This window comes from Phaethon aethereus, assembly GCF_964289735.1.
Source record: "Phaethon aethereus genome assembly, chromosome: 2".
NCBI lineage: Eukaryota > Metazoa > Chordata > Aves > Phaethontiformes > Phaethontidae > Phaethon > Phaethon aethereus.
This window is the reverse complement of record NC_138582.1, coordinates 155219056-155241061: the sequence shown is the minus strand read 5'-3', so window position 1 is coordinate 155241061 and position 22006 is coordinate 155219056.

Sequence of the window (22006 nt, the reverse complement as noted above, 5' to 3'; positions counted from 1 at the left end):
ATATGGAAGTCCTGCGGTAAGAGCAATGGTTTATTTCCAGCTGAGGTCCACAGCCTTGGAGCAACAGTGTCTATACCCCTCCAGGCATAGCTGTCTGCATCCTTTTATAAATTCTGTAATGGCACATTGCCTGATGAGGCAGGAGGCAGGGGTACAGCTCTCCCGCACCTCAATGGCTTCGGGCATGCCCCTCCCAGCGCCGGATGCTCCCGCAGTGAGGGTCTGAGGTGGGGGCAATGTGGCTTTTCTAGCCCCTCTAGCAGGAGTCACTCCTTTTGCAGTGCAAAAACAGGCTGGAGAGCTGGAGCCAAAGAAGTTCTGAGAGACACTCACTCAGCAGATCTCGTCCTATGTGCGAGCTGTGGAGCAGCTCAGCAGCCCACAAGACATGTCCCAGAAGTCCTTGGCAGCACAGAACCTCCCAGGAGTTGGCCATAGCTTTGCCATGTGGATGCTCACATCCCTGTGGTCATATTTAACAATACAGCAAGCACATCCTCAAACCAAGAGAAGTAGCCATGAATGCATCATTTCCACCAGAGCTTTATACACTTAGAGAGGAAACAAATCTCCCCGTCTTTGTTTCCACAAGAGGAGCCCTGGGGCAGGCAAGCCCTGCAGTACACCTGCCGTACACTGTGTGCAGGACAACCGCCAGCCATGAACGTGAGACAGCCATGAAACAGGTGAGGAGGAGAGGATGGGTCCAGTTCTTATATTGCCATCCTAGCAATGGTAATGACCTTGGAAAACAATCCACAGGAGAAGGACCCAAGGGCCACCTGTTTATTTCTCTGCGTCAAGAGAGCTGTAGATCAAATCACCTAACAGATGGGTGCAGGGTCATAAGAGCCACGGCCATAAAAGCCAGGGTGAGCCTTCCTCTTCTTCTGTTATGAAGAATGGACATTTAATAAAACAGGGAAAATTCACTGCATGCAAGACCTGCTGAAGCCCCTGTGCTGAGGACTTTTCTCACTTGCTGACATGACATAGCTTTAGTTCAGCAAAGAGGAACATGAGAGCTGGTAAAACCCTCATCCAAACCCTACTTGCTGAAAGTGATGGGGAGAGGAGAAAGGAAAGCAAACCCGGGTCAAGACCCAGAATGTATGTTTTGGTTTGTGTTTTCTGATGGTCTAAACCTGAAGTCTGATCTGAGAGTTTCTGAAACACAAGGAATTCAAATTCAGGTCCAGACTTCATATTTGGATCCATTCAAAATAAAACCAAAAAGGACTAAGTCTTCTGCTGTCTGAAGATTAGACGCCTTTATCTGCCAAATTGTCTGTTACCAAGCATGAGTTTAGAATAATTTAAAAAAAAAAGAAAAAAAAAAAAAAAAAGAAAGAAAGAAAAAAAGGGGAATGCATGTATCTGATTTTAAAGCGGTGATTGAATAGTGTAGATCTGAAAATGCCACCTATGAGGAAATAAGACACTAGCCCAGCTCTGAAACTGGGAGTTTTCCAAACTATTAAAAAAACATGTAACACATTGTCAAAACAAGCTACAGAAAACAAGCATACAACAGGTGAAAAATGTGACTGCAAGGGGTGTGATGACAGTTCTGTTTGCACAACACATTAATTTCAAGGTACTTGAGCATCTGTTATATATTTAGTTCTTTTCTGCTAAAGACAATAAAGCAGGTGAGCATCACTTACACCTAGGAGACCATATGTTTGTGAGATGCTGGGAGGTGCACTCAGCAGTAAGAGAAATGCTTTCCCTTCAGGGGAAAGCAAAGCAGGCTGCATTTCTTCTTTGCACAAACTGCTCTCCATTATCATAAAGTTATTAATGCAAGTGATTTAAAATCATGCACACAGAATACAGCACCTGGGCTAAATGCCTCCTCTTCCTTGCTCCCAAGACATTAAACAAGAGTTTTGCTTTGGCTTTTGTGGACAAATAAAGTCTGGAAAGGAAAGTTAAAAGTGACTGCATTTCTCTACCCTTTGTACTGCATCCTCTCCTAAATTGTCAGGAGGGGAAACTGGACATGAAAAGGTGGCTTCCAAGCTGGTTTCTACTACTAAAGAGAAGCTCCTAGGTGCTTAGCTTAAAGTCTCAGCTGGAGGCAGGAAAGGAAGAGGTTACTTTGTTTTAAAAATTCCTGTTTATGATGTCACCGTTCCCAGAAACACCACAATGGCTGCTTTTTCTCCCATTATTTGAGGTATGTTTTCATGTTTTGAGGAAACAACAGACTGAGGAAAGTAGTGACTCCCCTTTATTCAGCATGTGTGAGGCCATACTGGGAGTACTGTGTCCGGTTTTAGACTCTCCAGTGCAAGATGGACATTGATATACTGAATTACACCCAGTGGAGGCCACCAAGACGGTTGGAGGCTGAGAGGGCTGAGCTTGCTCAGCCTGGTGAGGGATGGCTGTCAGGGCTCCTACTGCTGTCTGCAGCTGCCTAATGGGAGGGAATAAGGAAGAAGGAGACAGACTCTTTTCTGTGGTGCACAGCAAGAGGCAATGGGCCCAAGCTGGAACATGGGAAGTTCCAGTTAGCTAGTAAGTAAGTTGGAAGTTATCTGCTGTTAGCGAGGTTTTGGTGAGATATTCTCCTGAGGTTCCTGCCAATCTACATCATTCTGTGATTCTAAAATTGGGTACTCTCCCATGGAGGAACAACCCACCTTCTTCACACTTCAGGTTTTGATAGGAAATGCAAAGAAAGGGAGAGAAACCATATGAAAGTGAAGATGCGCTTTTATTTGACTACGTGGCTTCCAGGAGAATTCAGCTAAAAGGGCCCAAGTAAAGAAACTCCCCAATTTCTAACTTCTAGCAAAGTTCACCCAGTGCAAAAAACTAACCAGGTGAATATGTTTACTCTTCATCGACCACTGCACTGCTGAAACAGCCAGGCCTCAGCCTGGAGAGAGGCTATAAATTTCCTGTGTTTCAGGAAAGGGTTAAACAGAGATCCCCAGTAAAGGAGAGCTGGATGGTTACAGCAGGGCTGGTGCTGCAATGGGGTTTCTAGCACTGTCTTGTGGCCTCCGTTTCCCTGTTATCAAATCAGGACAATGCTACCTGAGCTGTGAAAGCACCTTGCTGGGCAGGAGATCTCCAGCCCACCAAAGATCCCTGCTAAGCTGCAGCAGCTGGGCAGGACAGAAACGTGCCCTTGGGGAGCCAGCTGGCACAGGAGGAGAGGTGGGAACCACCACCCCGTCCCACCCATGAGACCTCTTAGTGCAAACAGGTCTCCCCCGTAAACCCTCCTGTTTCTCCACATGGAGAGCACGGTCAGCACCCATCTGAGTCTTTCCACGTCTCTCCCAGCCATTACTGGGGGGCTCCCACTGACAGAACAGGTAGAGGAGCAACCTCTGGGAGCTAAGCAAACCTGCCAGCATTCTTGGGCTGGTGATTTAGGGGTGCTCCTTTAGCAATTCCAAGTGCTTAGGGACAAGAGACAGGCAGGCCTGTGAGCCATTTTGCATGGCCAAGGAGCTGGGCCCTGCTCGAGGCTCTTTGCTTTTCCCCATACCGGTGCTCCCAGCAAGGCAGTGGCAGCGGAAGGGAGCGGCCCTGAGGGGACGCATGGCCACTGGGCTGCTCTCCTCAGGCAGGCCCTGGGGCTGCTCGAGCAACTTTTCATCGGTCTGGGGCATTTGGTGGGGAGCAACGGAGCGGTACAAACTCCCCAGTGGAAAGCCAATGCTGGCCTCCGCCATGCCCTCTGGCTCGCCTGCTGCCTCCTCCTCGGGGCCTCCAGCAGCCCCGAGCCCCCGGGGCCCTCTGCCTGCTACTTACTTATTTCTCTTGTAAGCGTGAGCCCGGCACGTTTCGCCTCTCAGCCCTTCTTGCGCCCTGGAGGGAGGAGGTAAGGCAAGACCTGGCAGCAGACGCACGTGCTCATCAGCCCCCGGGTCCCCCGCAGCGCCTCTAGGAGGGCCCCCGGCAGGAGGCTCCGGCCCCCCAGAGGGGACCACACCGGCATCGAAAAACATTTGGCAGCCCTGCCATCATTAATCCATACGCTTTTTTAAATAAAGAACATGAACCTAAATAAAGCCAGGGAAAGCATACATATAAAAATAGCAGGAAACACTGGAGACTTGGAGTAGCATCTTTCCTCTACTGGGGGGTTTCCTTCTGCATAAACACAACAATAAATAACAAGTCCTTCAACTAACTGCTATAGATAGCATCTTGTATGCACACTCAGATGATTTACACGCTTGCCCTGGAGTGATTGGGCTGGAATGAGTTGCAGCCTGTTCCTCTTCCTACATGGCAGGAGTTCTCCCATTACCTAAGCTTCATTGTTTTTACATTTTTTATTCCAGGGCTTCACGCATGGCTTGTTTGCTGCTCAGTTCCTTCCTTGCCAGCATTTCCAGCGACGGAGATGACACCTCATGGTGAGCTGATCAGTGGCTGGTTTCCTTCCTCTGAACTCAGCCCGTCCCACAGCCACGCACCACAGCCCATCAGCTTCCCAGATATTCCCACTTGTTTTGTTTTCATAGGATATTTGAAAACATTTCTAATTCACCAATGGCTGGGTGAAAATAATGCAGGCCTTAAGCAACTGTGCTGACTGTAATCATATGCGTCCTGTTGAAGAGGGGACACACACACACATACTGTGCACACTCTTTTCGCACATGTGCATATATACATGTTTTCTGGTGCAAATAACATGTTTCTTCTATTGGTTACTCTTGGTATGAAACACTATCTTTTGAGGCAGAAAATATCACGTAGCACCGACAAGAATTTTGTATTATTTGGCTTGATATGGCAAAGGCACTGATGAAAATTTTCCCTTGGGGACAGACATAGCAGCTGAGATTTCTCCTGACATTCATGAACATATATAAATGAGCCTTGATTGTATGAATTGCTAATTGAGAAGATAGAGTAGAAGATAGAGTATAAGTCCCCTTGCTATCCCAATTACATGGCTGTAAGATTGCATTTGCCTTCTTTAAAGCTTTCCTGCCACCTCAACTAAATAGAGGCCAGAAAAAGGGAACACCATTGTCCCAGAATAGGGCTTCACAGACTTTTTAATCTGATGTGCCAACCCTCATTCTTTTGACCCACAGCTCCACAGATCAACGCCATCTCCTCTGCAACCCACATGTTGCTGGAGGTGGTTCAAAGACATATGGAGAGTGAGAGCCTGCTACAAGGAGAAGACAACACCGCTTCTGCTGAGGGCAGGAAACAAGCCAAAGGAGAGCTTGCGATGAAGTCAAGACTGTGCTTGCTTAGCCCACTGCTCTGTCAGCCTTGGAACTCCCACCACCAACCACTGAGTCACAACTATCGACTGAGAATTCTTGGCCTAGCAGAACTCATCTGCCACTTTGACATTTCTTGTAGGGAGAGATGGAGGCAGACCTCCTGGGTTATCACAGCCACGTGAACATCCATGTTTCTCAACAGTAACAATTGCAAAGAGGATGTGCATGTCCTGAGGCTCCACATAGCTGCAGGCTGGTGCAGAAGGGCTGGAGGCACTCCCACTCACGACAATTGTTTGCTTGCAGCTGGATTATGCACATGATTGTGTCCAATGTCCACAAAAGGTTGAAGAATGCAGGGAAAACAACTCAGACAATTGTTTATTTGTGTTAAAAAAGGAAAAGAGACTCTCTCAGTGGAGAGCATCAATTCATGGCCAAGCACGTGTCTTTGGGACTAGAATAAGTGGTGCCTCCAAGCAAAGGAGATGAAAGTTGATATCTCCTGCCAGGCTGGGCCATGACACCACCTCGTGCTTCTGTCTCGCCACAAGTGGCAGGACAGCATCTCCCCGAGTTGAGTTCAGCAGAATTAGGGTCTCAACCTCTTTGTGCATCTGTCAGTAGAGGGCAATGTAGTTACAAATAACTGACCTGCTCCAGGTCCCCACCCAGCAGAAGGCCTAGACCTTACCTAATATTTTATATTGCCATGTGTGACCCAAAGTGTATCCTGCTGTTATGTGCCGTGTTTAACATACCAGTAACACTATGTCATGCAGCTGATACTAGAATTAAGGTCTAGGGTATTTGTTTATGAAGGCAGGTTCCTTTGCACTCACTGCTATTTGTGGCAGGGGGAAAGGAGGGGACACAGCACTGGAATGGGTTTCCAGTGGGCGTTTGTTTACTGTACTTTCGATTGCACTGGTTTATCAGCCCAGGGAATAAGTTACAGCTTCCCAGCCTGCCTGTCTGGTTACAAATTCCAGTCTGTTCCTCCAAGCTGAATATAGAGAGCAGCTGGCTGAAGCTAAATGAATAATACTGCCTCACAAAACAATAGTGCTGGGCTCAACATGTTGCACAGACATCTATTTTGAGTTTGGATATTTAAAGACTAAGGAGGCATGACAGGCACATTTATGGGGCAGCAATTACCAGCAGCCTGTGCCTTGGATGTGAACAGATTAACACCTTCCTCTCTGCATGTGTCAAATACTCTAGTAAAGAGTTCACCTCTTCAAAGAAAGTGTCTCTGAAGAGTTGACAAGTCCTTCCACTTCTTGTACATCCAGCATTTGCACATTGGATAAGCTAAAGAAGAAAGTTTCTGTGCTACAATCAATCCTATCTAGAATAAAGCAATGAAACATAATGCTGTTATTTTATTCCATCCTGTATCTTTTATTAGTGGGAAAAGGCAGAAAGACCTTACAGGCCTTTATGGTTTATAATTTTCTAATTTCATGGCAAACTCTTTACTCTGGAAGAATGAAAGCGCTACTAAGAACATCCTTAGCATATAAGGTGCCTCAATACTTAACAACAATTATTGCTCTTCAAAACCTAATGGACAAGGAGGGTTATTTTCTGTGTTTCAAGACACTCAGGGCTAGGATATAACCAAATATATTGATTGCTTCTGCAGATACTTCATCTCTTTCTGTTTTACCCTCTGATTTACAGCTATGAATTCCTGCATATACCTATATTCCAGAAGGATACTGGATTCTTATTTTGGGTAGAACCTGCTATTCTCTATCCATTTCAGGTGAAGCTGAACTTGCACAGGAGAGCAATTTTTATAACTCTGTGGCCTGAGCCTGGAATTATGTACTGAAAAGCATGGCTTTCAGGACACTGTCATGATAGATTGAACTGCTCTCAGGCAGGGCAGTGCTAGGATAAGGCCTTAAAACGTGTTTGTTTTACAATCCAGTGTCATAAAACTGGATACAAGCAGTCATAGGAACTTGCCAGAGCTTTTATAAGCTCATGGTAGCTTCAGGTACTTGAAAGCGCCAAACTTTGACTATTATCTTCAGCAGGAGGGAAAAATACTCTAATTTAAATGGTGCTTAAGGGAAAAATTCAATCCTTCTTAACAAGCTCACTGGCCAGTGACCCTGGGGTTAGAGAAAGTCCTGATCATAGTAGGAAGTGACTCTATAACCCAGGTTTAGTGGCTGAGTTATAAATGAACATAAGAAGGATCCTTGTCCAGACTTCAGTTGATAAGCAACGTGGACTGGCCCGCAGATAGCTTTTGCACTGATGTATTAGTAATTTCATGACAAGTAATTCAAAATACCCAGTGAAAGAATTTGGGCTAGGTTAAAAAAAGACCACTAGGAAATCCAAAACAGTTATTCACACCAGCATTTGCTGTCTTTTCCTGCAGTTTTGAAACGAGCACAATTCTCATATCTCATCATGTAGTTCTGCATGCAGCAAACAACTAGGACAGTGAAAACAAGCAATGGACAGAAAATCCCAGTAAAAATACAGTACACCACAATTCTGACTTTTGTCTGAAAATCGCACGTGATACAAATGCTTTGTCTCACCAATAACATCCATATTAATGAAGCTGAACATCTGATTAAAAGCTTTGCAATACTAACAGTATTTAGTCGAGGCTTTTGGAAAGCTAAAAAAGGAATATATAATCATCTGTAAGGAAAAAAAAAAAAGATTCAGGTTCAGGTTGTGATTTCAAGGAAAAGTAGAACTAGCATTCCAGCAGAATTAAACATTCACAGCTGTGTTTATGTCACAAAGCTTATAGCAGATAATGAAGGAGCATATTCCCCCAATCCAATACTGCATACCTATTTACCTGGCTAACCTTCCTAAGGTCTCAGTAAGGAATGAAAGGCTTTTGTAGGGGGCAAATCAAAGAACCTAACCTGGAACTGTGCTCTAGAGCACAGGCTTGAGGAGACCAACTGGCCAGTTTAGTCTGGACAGTGCCTTAGAACCGTAGAATAATTTAAGTTGGAAGACACCTCTGGAGGTCATCTTGTCTGACCTTCTGCTCAGAAGAGGGTCAGCTACAGCAAGCTGCTCAGGGCTTTGACCAGTTGGGTTTTGAATATCTACAGGGACTGAGATTCTACAACCTCCGTAGGAAACTGTTGCAGTTTCAGGATCTTCTTTCATCCCTTGGATGAAAAAAGGTTTTCCCACTATCTAACTGGGATTTCCCATGTTCCAGTTGGTGTCTGTTGCCTCTCTCCCTACCACTGGGCATCACTGAAGAGTCTGGTCCCACCTGCCCTTTTGGAGAAACCCCTGCTGAAACCTTCCCTTCTCCAGGCTGAACAAACCCTGTTCTCTTAGCCTCTCCTCATACATTATCTGCTCCAGACCCCTCACCATCTCTGTGGCCTCCTCTAGACTCACTCCAGTTTGTTGATGTACTGTAGAATCCAAAAGTGGGCACAATGCTCCAGATGTGGTCTCTGTGTGGGGAGGAATCATAGCCCTTAGCCTACTGTCTCTGCTCATGCTCGTACAGCTCAGTGTGGAGCTGGCCACCCCTGCCATGGGAGCACACTGCTGACTCATGTCCAACATATGGTCCACCAGGATTTCCAGCTCCTTTTCTGCCAAACTACTGTCTGTCCTCTTGGCCCCCGCCTGTCCTGCTGTGTGAGATTGTTCCATCCCAGGTGCAGGACTTTGTGTTTGCCTTTGCTGAGTTTCATGAGGTTTTTCCCAGTTCATTACTCCAGCTTGTTAAGTTGCCCCTGAACAGCGGCACCTCTGCTCTCCAGCATAACGGTTACCCCCCCCTTTTTGGTATCATCTGCAAACTGCAGGGTATGGGTATAGGAAGTAATTAGTTGGACAAAGTGCATCTAAATCCTTCGAACAAGCCATGCTTGAGGTCTTCTCTGCACAGCACCCCGTGGCAGCAGTCACGCACAGCGTTCCTGGGAGTCAGCTGCGAGGACAGACACTCAGCACCGGGCAGTGCCGGGTCCGGCGGTGCAAACAGCCCTGCCGCTTGCAGACGGTCTTTCTAGGTGCCTGTCATGTTTCAGATAGTCAGAAGTGTAGGACCGCAGTGACTGAATGTCCAGGATTTGCGTCTTGCCCTATCTGGAGGGTTTATTGTTGCAATAATGTAATATTAGGAGAGTAAGCAGGAGACAAAATGTCATTATGTTTGTTATCAATACTTTTGCCATCAGTCTGCACTGCTAAATTTTTAACAACCAAGGGCATGGAAAGTAACTGAGAATCTCTAATTAAGCCGACAGTTTCCCCTGATTTCAGCAACTCCCTGTCCCACTTTTCATCCTGATTTTAGAGTGCTTTTCCCGGGACCAGCTCTGTCCTCCACTGACAAGGTTGCAGCTGGTCCAAATCTGACAGGCTAAAAGCTCTGTTCATATCTCTGAAAACTTTGCCAGAGCCATGTCTCCAATTTGAATTTGATCTAATAAAAGCCACAGCGTCTAGACAGTGAAGCAAACTGCGCGGGGAACGCACCGAGCCCGACCTCCGCTCACTGCCGCCGTGACGCAGCGCGGTGCCGCACGGCTCCTGGCCGCGGCCTCCTGCCCGGGCCGTTGGAAACGGCTCTTTGTGTCCGGTGGAAGATACCAAACCCTCTTCTGTACCAGGGAGAGCCCTCAAGCAAGAGCAAACCACTTCTCCTTACCTCATGCAAATGTTATTTGGCACAAAAGGTTACGCCGTTTCCCAGGGATGTGATTACAAAGCCAAGGAGACACACTCGCGCTGCCTATTAATAAACATTCAGTTAGTTAGACAACTTAAATCTCCTCTCTGTACACTGAGTTTTGGCAGTAGTGGCCACGCAGGGCTCCCAGCATCGCCCCGCAGTGTGCACAGCACTCCCTGACTCCACAGTAAATAGGTTCCCACCTGGTGCAAGACCCGAGGAATCACTTGGCGTTGCTTGCTTATAAATAGCATACACCTAATCCGAGTGCTAAATTAAATTAGACTGAAAATATTCACGCAGTCTACACCTGGTTCCCTGCTAATGGCAGCTAACAGCTACGTTAGTCAATGCTCTTTTTCTCTAGCAAGCTCTCCCTTCTGAGGGAGCTCTGGCAGAGCTCAGCCCGAGCCAGAGAGGCTGGGGCGAGGGATATGACCCACCTCTGCCCCTCACTAGTGCCGAGTCTGCCATCCAAGGGGGACACCCCTGAAGCCTGCTGCCTGCTTTTTCCCTTCGGAGAGTTCTAAGTTTGCTATTTTTGTATCATGAACAAGGTACCAGCTCCTCTTCATTCTAAAGATTTAAAAAAAAAAGAAAAAAAAAGACACATCTTGCATTTTCAGAGATGCTGAGGGACTGCGTATTGGGCACCTCCAAAAACACAAACCGGTATTTATTCAAGGCGTCTAATAGGTCTTTACCGACTATCTTTCATTTTCTCAGTGACACACTGCATACACAGATTGATGACGTGGCTTTATGGTTTAAGAGTTGCTGCATAATTGTTTCCATATAATAATACGATAAAAGGTGTCGTATTTTTAGCACCTAACTTTGACCTAGAAGGCAGCTTGCCCTGCTAGACTTCCAAGGAACAGCTACTTACAAGCAGTTTAATAAGCAGATCCTGTATCCGAGCAGGTTACGCACAGCTCTGGCCACCGTGGCTGCCTTTACCAAGCTGGATGGTCCAGAAATTCGCAGGCCAATCAAATCTTTTAGCAGGTATAAACAGCCTGGGCCAAAGCCCAACAAAAACCATCTTCCCAAAACAGGAAGAAAACTTTGAAACATGTGGATAACTTATTTTTGTATTTAAAAAAAAAGGAAACACTTTTAATTTTTGTTTTAACCTTGACTTATGTTTGTCAGAATGGTAAGGACAGGTAATTCAGAAAAAAATGCCTGTATCTCTGGCTTGTATCTCTGGCCTGAGGAAAGTATTTGGGGGTTCACTCTTTTTTACAGTTTTGGCTGCCGGATTAAAAAAATCCATTATTCATAGAGCTCTATTCAGGATCTCTCAGCCTACATGTCCCATTTGGCAGGGCTTAGGCTTTGAGAAGTAGCAAATATCAAATATTTGGTGCAATTTTGGGGTGGGGGAAGGAGAGAGAGACTAAGAAAATGTTTATAATTCAGGTTCTGTTTAACCCATGTTAAAAAAAAGTCTTTGAAAGCCACTGTGGAGGCAGCGTCTAATGTGTTTAACTCAGGACTGTATCTCCTGGCAAGCTGGAACTGAGTGAGAGGCATTAAAAACAGCCTTCACAAGCTCTGTAAAGCCCTTGTACAGTTCCTTTCTGCTGGTAGTTGTGAGCTTTGTTCTTAGTGGTGTGGAAACTGTGCCAAAAACTGTATCCCTGTAAACAGGACTTCTGACTTGATCACTTTGGAAATCATAAAATAGCAGTAACACTCAGGGCACCCATGTAAATGACAGGCAGAGTTATGCATAACAGGTGTTAAATAGTAATTTGCAAATTGCCTATTATTTGCTGAGCATTGTGTAAAAACAGAGATGCTGCCTGTTCTGACAAGCGTATGGACCTTGGTTTTTAACCAGTAGCATGCAGCCAGACTGCTGTGGTTGAAGGTCGAACCACTGCTTTCATGTGCACTTTTCACCAGCAGACCTACACATTAAAAGCTGCTGCCTAAAGAGCAGAGCCACCAGGTAGGAAGGATGAAAGGGAAACCAGGGTTTTGAAAGCGGTCTTTCTATTCCCTGCTTTACCTCAGAGACTGTGGGCAAGCTAAAGGCTCATGTTCCCCATCTTTAAAATACTGTGACAGCACTTTGCTACCCTGCAAGGATGGTGAAGCTATGCACATTTAAGACTGTGAGACTCTCTGGCACTAAAAAGAGAGAAGTGTCCTAGACAGACACAGAGTAGGCAGGCTGCCCTGGAAAGCCCCGAGTGAGGAATGTGGCTCAGTATTTGCGAATTACAGCTGACACTTTTTTTAGGACTTAGTATTTTCTGGCAATGATAACACTTTCAAAGGAATAGACCCACAGTCTCTTGCAAATCATGCACTAGAGCAGATGTCATATTTCTGATGCTTTGGCCCATTACATATATTTTTGGAGCTCTAAAAACTCCGAAATCCTCCAAATCTAGATTGAACACCCTATCTGTGTTGTAACATAAATATGCATGGCTGAAACCCTGGTTATGACTGTCAATACTAACTAGAGAACCCTAATGTGCTTAAATTTAAGCCCACTTAATTTGCAGAAAGCTATTCAGGTGCTGTCAGTCAAGCTGGGAATTTGAAGAATATTTAAGTTGTTGATAAAGTACTTAACATTACAGGTTAATGCAAAATTGTCTGTCCTACTTTTCTTGTGGTTATATGGTGACCTGTTTAAATATTGGAGTTCTGTCTCATTCCTTCCACTGCAATCAGATCCACGTCACCCCAAGTAAGCCAGGACTAGAGGAGGAGGTGCAAATGCTCATTCCCATGTCAGGCTGCCCACTAGCAACTCCCTTGTGCTGCTCATTTTCTCTCACCGACGAGATGCAGATGTTCACTAGCTGTGCATGTGAGAGCCAAATAAGGCAGGAGGAAGTAGAAAGTCCACAGAGCTCTTCCTCTTTCTAGACCTGTAGTGAGGTCTCCTTGCATGGGAAGGGAGAAGGACAGTGCCAGCGGAGGCATGGATGGGAACAGGCATGCTCTTCCAAGACCTTGAGTTTTATTAGAGCTCGAAAGTGCTATGAGTCAAGGTGAAAATGGCAATGCTAGGTCCCTCTCCGCCCAAAACAGCTTCCGTCTGAGAGAATCATGACCCTGTCATCGTTTTGCACATGAAAGCTGGAAGGCGAAACTCTCTCCCCTCTAGAGGCTGAGGATTTGTGTGCAGAACAGCAGGTCAACATCACAGAGCAGAACAGAGCATTTGCACTGCCAGCGCCAGAGCTTTCATGGTGAGGCTTTTATTTATTTTTTCTTGAAGTCATAGGCATTGCAACAAGGGTTTACAGGATATTTTCAGCATAAAACAAACTAAAGTACACACAAAACCTCCCCACCAACTTTTTAACCTGTCTTAAAGAGAAATGCCAGAAAAGATAACCAAATGCAATATAAAAGACTTAAAATTCAGAAGGTCTTCCATCCTTGTTGCGGGCTGTTGTCAAATCTTGTGATTTTAGGCAGATGGACATGCTGAATGTTGAGGCTGCCAGCATGGCTTTGTTGAGCACCACATAGGCCAGGGCAATTCTGTACTCCCCTCCAGCCACTGCTTTAGCAGCGCTGTGCTACAAAGCTTCCATGCAGGTGTGTTCCTTTCTTGTGACCCTCATTTACGGAAGAGGAAGTTGAAGACTTTAGATGCCCTCTGACCTCACAGGTCTCACTTGATGGGTTTGAGGCCAGGAACAGTTCACGTTTACCTCCCCCTGACATTGTTTCAAGAGCTGAAAAAAATCCAGGGTGGAGGGTTGAAACTCATTAAGTGGTTGGAGCAGAGATCACCCAGTGGCAATGTCCTCCACCTCCACATACGGTCACAGAACCCACCTCACATCTCTTCAGCTACTGACATGCCAGCCCCATAGCTGCTGTACTTGCTCACTCTTCTATGCGACACTAGGGAAGAGTATAATTTATTTCTTTCTTGTTTTAACAGAGTTTAGCAGATAGAAGGGGGTTAGGAACAAATGCTGCATCATCAGCCAGTTCCTACAGATAAGCACCAAGTGGTCTTCAAACTGTACCTGGGAAAGCAGCTGGTGAAGACGACATGTACTGACATATACATGGACTCAATGTGATGGAGGAGTTTCTGGTATGATTCAAGGGCTAAGGTTTTTTGGGTTAGCTACATAAACCTACATTTTTACTTAGTCAGCTTCTCTGCAGTTAAAGAAATCAGATTACCACCTGCCTGTTTGACTACTGGACTGTAAGGATGCAGTGATTCGTTAAAATAATAATTCTTACAACATGATACATACGTTTATAAATGGCCTAAAAATATAGGTTTTGTAACAATGACACATGGAGTATGTGCCTTTGGGTTGGTTTAGTCCTAAATGTACAGTGAATGGAACCACCGTGTTGTTTAGTTCAGCGTTAAAGAAAAATGCTCGTGACTTATTTCTAAGTGTTTATTCTAGTATGCATTCACTTCCCTGGGAGTTGGTTTTTTAACTGTATTCCCAGGGTAGCCAGGATGTTGGTAAATATTCATTGGCAAAAACATGCCCACATGACTGGAATTCACTCCCAGCAGGCATTAAATTGGAACAGAGGAACAAAGGATATGCCAGACTTGATCAGACCACTGGTCTGTCAAGCCTGGTACCCTGCCTCTGGCAGTGGCCCATTCTTTACGCTTCAGACAAAAGCAAAAAAAGCAAAAAAAAAAAAGAAAAAACCACCTGTCTGGAAATGCATCCTGGATGCTTAACGCAGACTTACTACCTCATCTTAAAGTAGCTGGGACTGGAGTTACAGAGAATAAAATAACTTCATACAGTATTGCAGGGAATTATTGTATTCACTTAATTTTTGCTGCACTTTATTGGTCATCTAATTAGGAGAGACCTTACTTTAATATTTATGCAGCTTCCGAGTTTCCCTGACACTGTTGAAAATGAGCTGTGGCTTCTTAGGCGTAATTCTGGTGGGTGACTGTCTCAGAAATCAATCAGATTTCACTCTGGTAGTTTGATACACAAAAACTGCCTTTCACTTACAGCTCGACAGCCCAAGTCCAGGACAGATGGGCAGTTCCCTGAAGTCAGCACCTCGGGTGGCCTTTGCAGAGCTTCTTTGATTCCAACAACTAGGTTAAGCTTTTATTATCGTAGTTTATAAGTAACTAGCAATAGAACAAGAGGAAATGGCCTCAAGCTGCGCCAGGGAAGGTTTAGACTAGATATTAGGAAAAATTTCTTTACTGAGAGAGTGGTCAAGCATTGGAATAGGCTGCCCAGGGAAGTGGTGGAGTCACCATCATTGGAAGTGTTCAAAAAACGTGTGGACATGGTAGTTCAGGACATGGTTTAGTGGGCATAGTGGTGCTGGGTTGGTGGTTGGACTTGATGATCTTAAAGGTCTTTTCTAACCTTAATGATTCTGTGATTTATCCTGTATTAAGGCTTCTCCAGGCCACCCTGCCCAGGACCCACTGTGGTGGCCCATGCACAAGCCTGACTCAGATCTGACACCCCCCGCCCTCAAAGAGTTTATGGTCCAGAAGAGAAACTGTGGCAAGTGAACGAAACAGGTAAGCCAGCAGGGAAGATGGGGGGCGGACTAGTATATTCATCAGGATAAAATTAACAGGTTTCTCCCACACTGGTACAATGACAGATCGGATCTGCTCATTGAGTATGTGGTTTTATTGGCAGTGTCAGCAGGAGAGCTGAGGTTTCAGTGACATGGAAACGGAGCGATGCTCTCTGCCCAGATATATTGCCCTCTGGAGCAGGTCTGGGCCATGTTGATGAAGAAGGCGCTCAGCACCCAGGCTTGGGTGGCAAATAAAGGCTCTTAGAGAACCTTAGAGGCCTCCAATGCTGTGTTCTTCATGGGCAACACATGAATAATACAAGTATGCTATATCTTTGCATGCACATGTGCGGGACAAGTGTCTTCAGGTCTGTGAGCAAGCAGAGCACCTCTGTTTCCAGGTGAGGAAAAAGGGTCTTTAGGCATACTTTCCTCAGATTTTGAATCCCCCTACCTCAGGCCAGTCTCAAGTACTTCAGCTGAGAAACCTTTGGTCCCAACTGCACTATATTACACAAGGGATATGTGTCATGGAGTCCTTTCTTTTGACCCTAATACATTGTAATAATGTACATTGTGTGCCAGTGCTGTGTGAAAACTAGTGTGTGTGAAAAGTGATGCTTACAGAAGACGGGTGCAGTGAATGCCACTGGCAATAAATGACTGACTGCCGAGGAGGGCAGGCAGGGTAAAAGAGGCCAGTGCTTTGACCTTAAAAGCTGTTCTAAGTGCGTCCAGTCTGTATGGAAAACTCAGTCAAGAACAGCCATCTGTGTTTTCTTTGGCAGCCTGAACAGATTAAAACCAAAATGCATCTCAGCCAGGACTACCCTTGCACTAAAGCAGATAGCTGTGAGGGCACTAGAGGCTGAGATGACAGGCATAGTGGTAGTCGTGGACCCAAGGCTCTGGGAACAGCCACGGTGCTCACTTTTCCTCAGCTGGTAGCCATTTCTTTGAGGATTTGAGCTGCCTGGGGCTGGGTGAGAGTTTGCAAAGTGTCTATGTGGGAAACATTTCCATCTGTGTTTCTGCATGCAGCTGCTGGAGGAGAGGAGCACGGCCTGGGAATCCAGCAGTGCCCTGCACAACCCATCTCGCTCAGGCATGCCCTGGGATGAGTGGCTTCACAGCTGGTTTCAAGCTCTTCTCAGTGCTTTTAGAGATGGTAGAGCATTTCCCCTGCCTCTAGGGACTGTTTGCTTGCTGAAGATAATTAAAAAGAGGAGCTCACATATCTGACCACCATGGGGTATAAAACTGGATGAGAAGAAAAAATGTTGAGCCTCCAATGGGTAACATAAATGTCCAGGTCTGTACCTGTGGTAAAGTTTTTTTGTTTCATTGCTGTAAGAAAGGAATGAAGATTTTTGCCCAATTGAGCCCATGACAGAACACCAGATTTAAAGAAAAGCACCAGTCAACTTTTTGCTGCTAGGAGGATAAATATCAAGAGAGATAGACACATGCAATGCTCACGCCAAGATATTTATTAACCCTTGCCACTGTTAGGACTGTGTCAGAACAAAATGCCCTTCATCAGACTGAAGCATCTAATGGTGATATGCTGATGATAATGATATGCGAATGACAAAAGATTTTGCATCCTCCTTGCCCCAGAAGCAAGAACCAAGAAGCTGATACCACTGTGTTGATTATGGAAATGCATATATCCTGGTAAGGAGGTACTTCTGGCCTCTCAGATAGGAGCTCAGAGTACTGCCCATCGTCATTCTGAAGTATGTCAGTTTGGTGGAGGGGGCAACCGTTGTAACACCCAGCAGTGTTGCCTTCTGCCAGTGTGATGAAGGCAGGAGCCAGCTGGAAGGCATGGGTCTGCAGGCTGCGCTGCTCCAGAAACTCACCCTGTAGCTGAGCAGCAGCACTAGCTGAACCTTCCAGACCTCTGAGAGCCTGTGACCATTCCAGCTCAGGGTCATTTATCAATAACGCCTGACAAAGAGGGCATTTCTTACAAGCTAACATGTGACTGCAGATGTTTTGAGGCTGAAAAATAATCCAGCCAGTAAAAAGCTGGAAACGCCAACCTGGTTGGTCATTGCAAGTAAACCATTTGTTTAAAGTTGTGACTGGTAAGAAGGCAGGATTACATTCCCAGCATCTCTAATGCTTATAATGAAGTAAGGAATAGAAAAGCACCATAAAAGCCCAGTTCTAGTGCCCAGCAAGGACAGAAACACTGAACATTTGGAATTATTTTTGATTACTCCTCTAGAACAGCATGCACAGCCCTTATGGAGTGTCCAGGCTGCCATGTGGTGTGTTTGGGGGAGTCGCGAGTGTCTGGGCAGACATATGGTGAGGTGAAGAACCAGCCAGCGCAGGTTGATGCAGACACTGCCAACCCGCTTTCTGCTGCTGCTGGGCAATTAGGCACATCAGGAACTCAGTGATTTTTTTTTTTCTCTCTCCATGTTTGTAAGTGAAAAGACATAAAATGTCTGCAGGGCTCAAGTACACTTTCCCTGCCATTGTCTTCATTGGTGTGTGTCCCCCCGCCAGCAGTCACCAAAAAATAAGACAAAAATAGCACTGTTTGAGCTGAATGTATCTCTGTGCAGAGGGATCATGTAATGCCCTCTGCAGTATTCAAGCCTTGCCTTGGGACTGCATATGGCTCATGGGTGACGCAGCCACACAAAGAAGGCTGTTGTATTGAACAAGTTCCTTCGGCACAATAAAAGTCTCTGCCGTAAGAATAAAGCTCCTTTGTGCAGGCAGCGGAGCACTTCCAGCGTGCGGCGGTGGAAGGAACACCCCTAGAGACTGGGCAGCATCAGGCATTTGCCATCGTCTTTTCCCAGCACGAGGCTTCTTTATCTGACGTTGCCTTCTCGCCGCGAAACACATAGCGGCATTGATCTCAAAGAAACAAGCCACCCAAAGAGGCCTTCTCCTGCGCTGCTTCTCCCCCCAGGCCGTGCACGAGCCGAGCGGGGCCCATGGCAGTCACGCTGCTATGGGAGGGAGCTCGGAGGGTGCAGAGCTGAGACCTCGTTGCTGCGCGGTTGTCTCTGAACGAGAGAGAGAGGGGGCTGGGAACGGCGGCCGTTGCATACCCGGGCCACCCTGTGAGCTCCTGGCGAGGGTGCCGGGCACGGCCGGGACACCAGGAGCTGGTAACCCCTTCTCCTGAGCCCTGCAGGGCCAGGGTTGCAATTCACATGATGGCTGGAGAGCCAGAAAGCCCCAAACAAGTGCCTACACCCTATGCAGAGACGCCTGTGCTTAAACGCTCTTCTGACGCTGGCCAGATCCAGCTCGTGAGCTGAGGGAGCCCCTGCTGCCATTCCTTCCCAAATGAAAAGCACTCTGTAAAGGCTGGAGCCCTTGTGAGGCCTGTGCTCGAAACCACATCTAAAAACAGACCGTGTCAACAGAATATCAAACCAGACATCGGCTACATTTAAAACCACATGCAAGGCCTGACTTTAAGCTGAATCTGCCAAATGTGCATGGCAAAATGGCTGGTGGTGTGGTGGCCACACTTCCTGTCGTCCCCAGGCCCGGGGTGCTGCGGTGCTCTGAGGCAGAACATTCATCCCCGGCAGCGCTGGCCAGGGGATGGAGTGGCCTCAGGTGCCTTGGTACGAAAGCTCCCATCGCTACCAGTGCTCCCCAGCCCTGCGGCCGCTCCCCGAAGGGAAGGAGGGCACGGCACGGGTTGTCCAAGTGCCCAGATGCTGAGCTGAGAAAGGCAGCAAGACCTGGGGCCTGTCTACTGTCGTGAACATGGGGCTCTTTGCTGGCTCCTCAGGTGGGAGGTGGGGAGGGGTAGTCCCAACTGAGCGTGGTCGGCAGAGAAGCAGGAGCTGCTGGGCGGCGGAGGGCAGCAGGAGCTGTGGGCACCTTGGCACCTCTGGAGCAGCACAGAAAATGTTTTTGACTGGGTTTAGTTACAACAGGACCTGTGGTGGGTAGAAGGACTTTTCACGGGAGCTTGGGGGATGCAGGCAGAAGGAGACAGTTCTGGATTTCAAGCTTCTCCTTGGTTTGGGGAAGAGATGCTGCTGGTGGGAAAGCCAGGCTGAAGAGAGGTCTTGACCCACCATGATTGCTCCTGTTGACATGGCATGAGACAAAGCCCAGTCCCCTCTCCTGTGCTGAGGAAAAGGCCGCCGGCTCCTGCGTACCTCTGATGACGACAGCCAGGGCTTTGCCTGTGAACGACGGCTGCTCCACACCGCTGGAATGCCTGGGGGATTCGTGCCTTAAAACCCACCCCAGCTCCAGAGCAATCAAGTGCCAGGACGAGAGGGACCGATTAGCGGCACCCATGGAGAGCGGGAGAGGCTGCAGTGCTATTCACTCACTGTGTCTTCAAAAAGGTTTTCTTTTCTGTATGTTTAATATGCAAATATTTAATGGGGTGTATTAGAGCATAACAGCCATAACTTGAGACTTTTCAGTCAAGATTAAACAGGTGCCGAGCCTTTCTTTTCAAGGCCTGGCACAGCTGCAAGCCTGGCCTCCCCAGTACGTGATTATGGGATGCTGTGGGGCCTTTTCCACGTCCCTCCCCCACGATGCCTCGCCCGCTCCCGCAAAGACCCTTTTTTGTCTTTCTGCAAGAGACTGTCCTCACCGTTCAAAAGGAGCAGGAAAAAAGAATCGTGATTTATTATTTCTGGCGTAGAGGGGCAAGGTTTTGACCTCAGGTGTGAATCTGAGAAAAATATTATTTTCCTGACAGCCAGCGCTCTCGGAGAGAATTAAAACTGCTATTGTGAGGAAATGGATTGAAGCCATTTTGGCTTTTATGACAATATCAAGGCGGTTACTTTATAGAGTGTCTAGGATGTAGACTTGCCCCAAGGTGCTTTATAATCATCGGTTTAAAGGGAGAGAATTTGCCTGCAGAGATGAATCAATGGGTGTATTTTATGAAACATTAATGACTGTTTTTGTAGATGTAAATTTGGGGGGTATGCGCCTGCATCTCTCCGTGCTGTCCTGCAGCTGCAACTTAAGCTCTTTTGCTGTTAGTGAGGATCATAATCCAGCAGCGCAGTTTTGCTGGAGGAGCTTTACATCATCTTCTAATGTAAACAATATTGTAAGAGAGCCCGACAGCCCCACAGGATTTTTATTGAGCGATGATTGATGTGGAAAGGGATGGAACTGCAGTGATTCTGCATCAGTCACAGCTCTCGCTTGGCTCTAAAACTGACCCTGTTAGCACAGTCTGACTTGGATCATTTGTCTCAGAAGTACCAAGGGATTTTAAAACAGCTGTGGATTCAACCATTTCAAATGGGAACATATTTTTGGTTTGTGGTAAGAACAACATAAACCGTATGTGTTTCAGAACTCGGGCCTCAGCATTCCTGGCTTGTTTTGTCAGCGCGTCTTTGCTCTCCTCGGCAGCATTCGCACATGCGGCTCCACAGCGGCTTTTTTTCAGTTTTGTTTTTCCACTTCAGGACTTCCTCCCTTTTTTTTATCTCCCACCCCCAAAGACAGACAGAAAGAAAATGCATCACCTTTGCTTTTTACGGCGAGGCAAGGTTTAAACTGCAGGAACGCTTAAGTAAAGGAAGTATTTGTTTTTCAGCCTTTGATGTATCCCCCATCTCATGTGTTTTCTCCTAAATGCTGTTGATCGTACAAGTGCCCACTGGTAAAAGCAAGTACCAGACATCATGGCAGCGCCTTGTGCAGTAGTAACTGTGTGCTGCCGGCCCTCTCTCTGTGTCCAGATGGATATCCCATTTCACTAATGCAAAATTACTCTAATTTTCTGCTCCTCTCCCCAGCCCTTTCCATCACTCCTCCCCTTCTCCTTCGGCAGGTTCCTCCCCTGCTGACATCTGTTCCAAGGAATGATGAACCGAGCTTTGGAGCAATTACCACAGTTTGCATTTCCCGAACCAGCTTGCAGCATGTGTATTAAAAACACCAGCACGAAAAGTCAACAGGGTGTAAAAGGTAAGAGTCTCCCACCTCAAAGCTAATGATGTTTTGCCCTGTGAACAAGAGCTGTGGATCTTAATTTGCTGGCTCCTTTCTCATTTGTACAATTTTCAGCCATTGCTTAATGAGGCCCGCCTGTTCCCATAATGTGATATTATATTATCGCAAAGCTCGTGTTAAAGGCCTTATATTTCACCCCAAGCACCTGTGGCTGCTCAGCAAGGAGGAAAGCTCGAATGTGCCAACTTGGATTCAGATTTTGCAGCAGGAAAAGCCTGATTTTGGAAATGCTCCTCTGCCTCCCTCGCGGCCAAGCGCAGCAGGGGCTGGGGAGGCGGCGGGCTGCTCGGGGTGCCTGCTGTCCGAGGCGGGCTCTGTGCTACAGCCAGCGGCTGGGGATTAGTATCCCAGAGAGAGAGAGAGACGAGTTATTTCCGCAATCCGTTCACATAATGGATGTGAATGTCAAGATGTCGCCATCTGAAGTATGAGCGCCTTGGAACAAAACAAAAAATTACTGGCGGTGTCAGCTTTCAGGAATGCTTTTCAGAGGTGGTGGAAAGCTGCACACGCAGCACCAACTTTCTTCAGCATCTTCCTTTCTAAATAAAGGAAG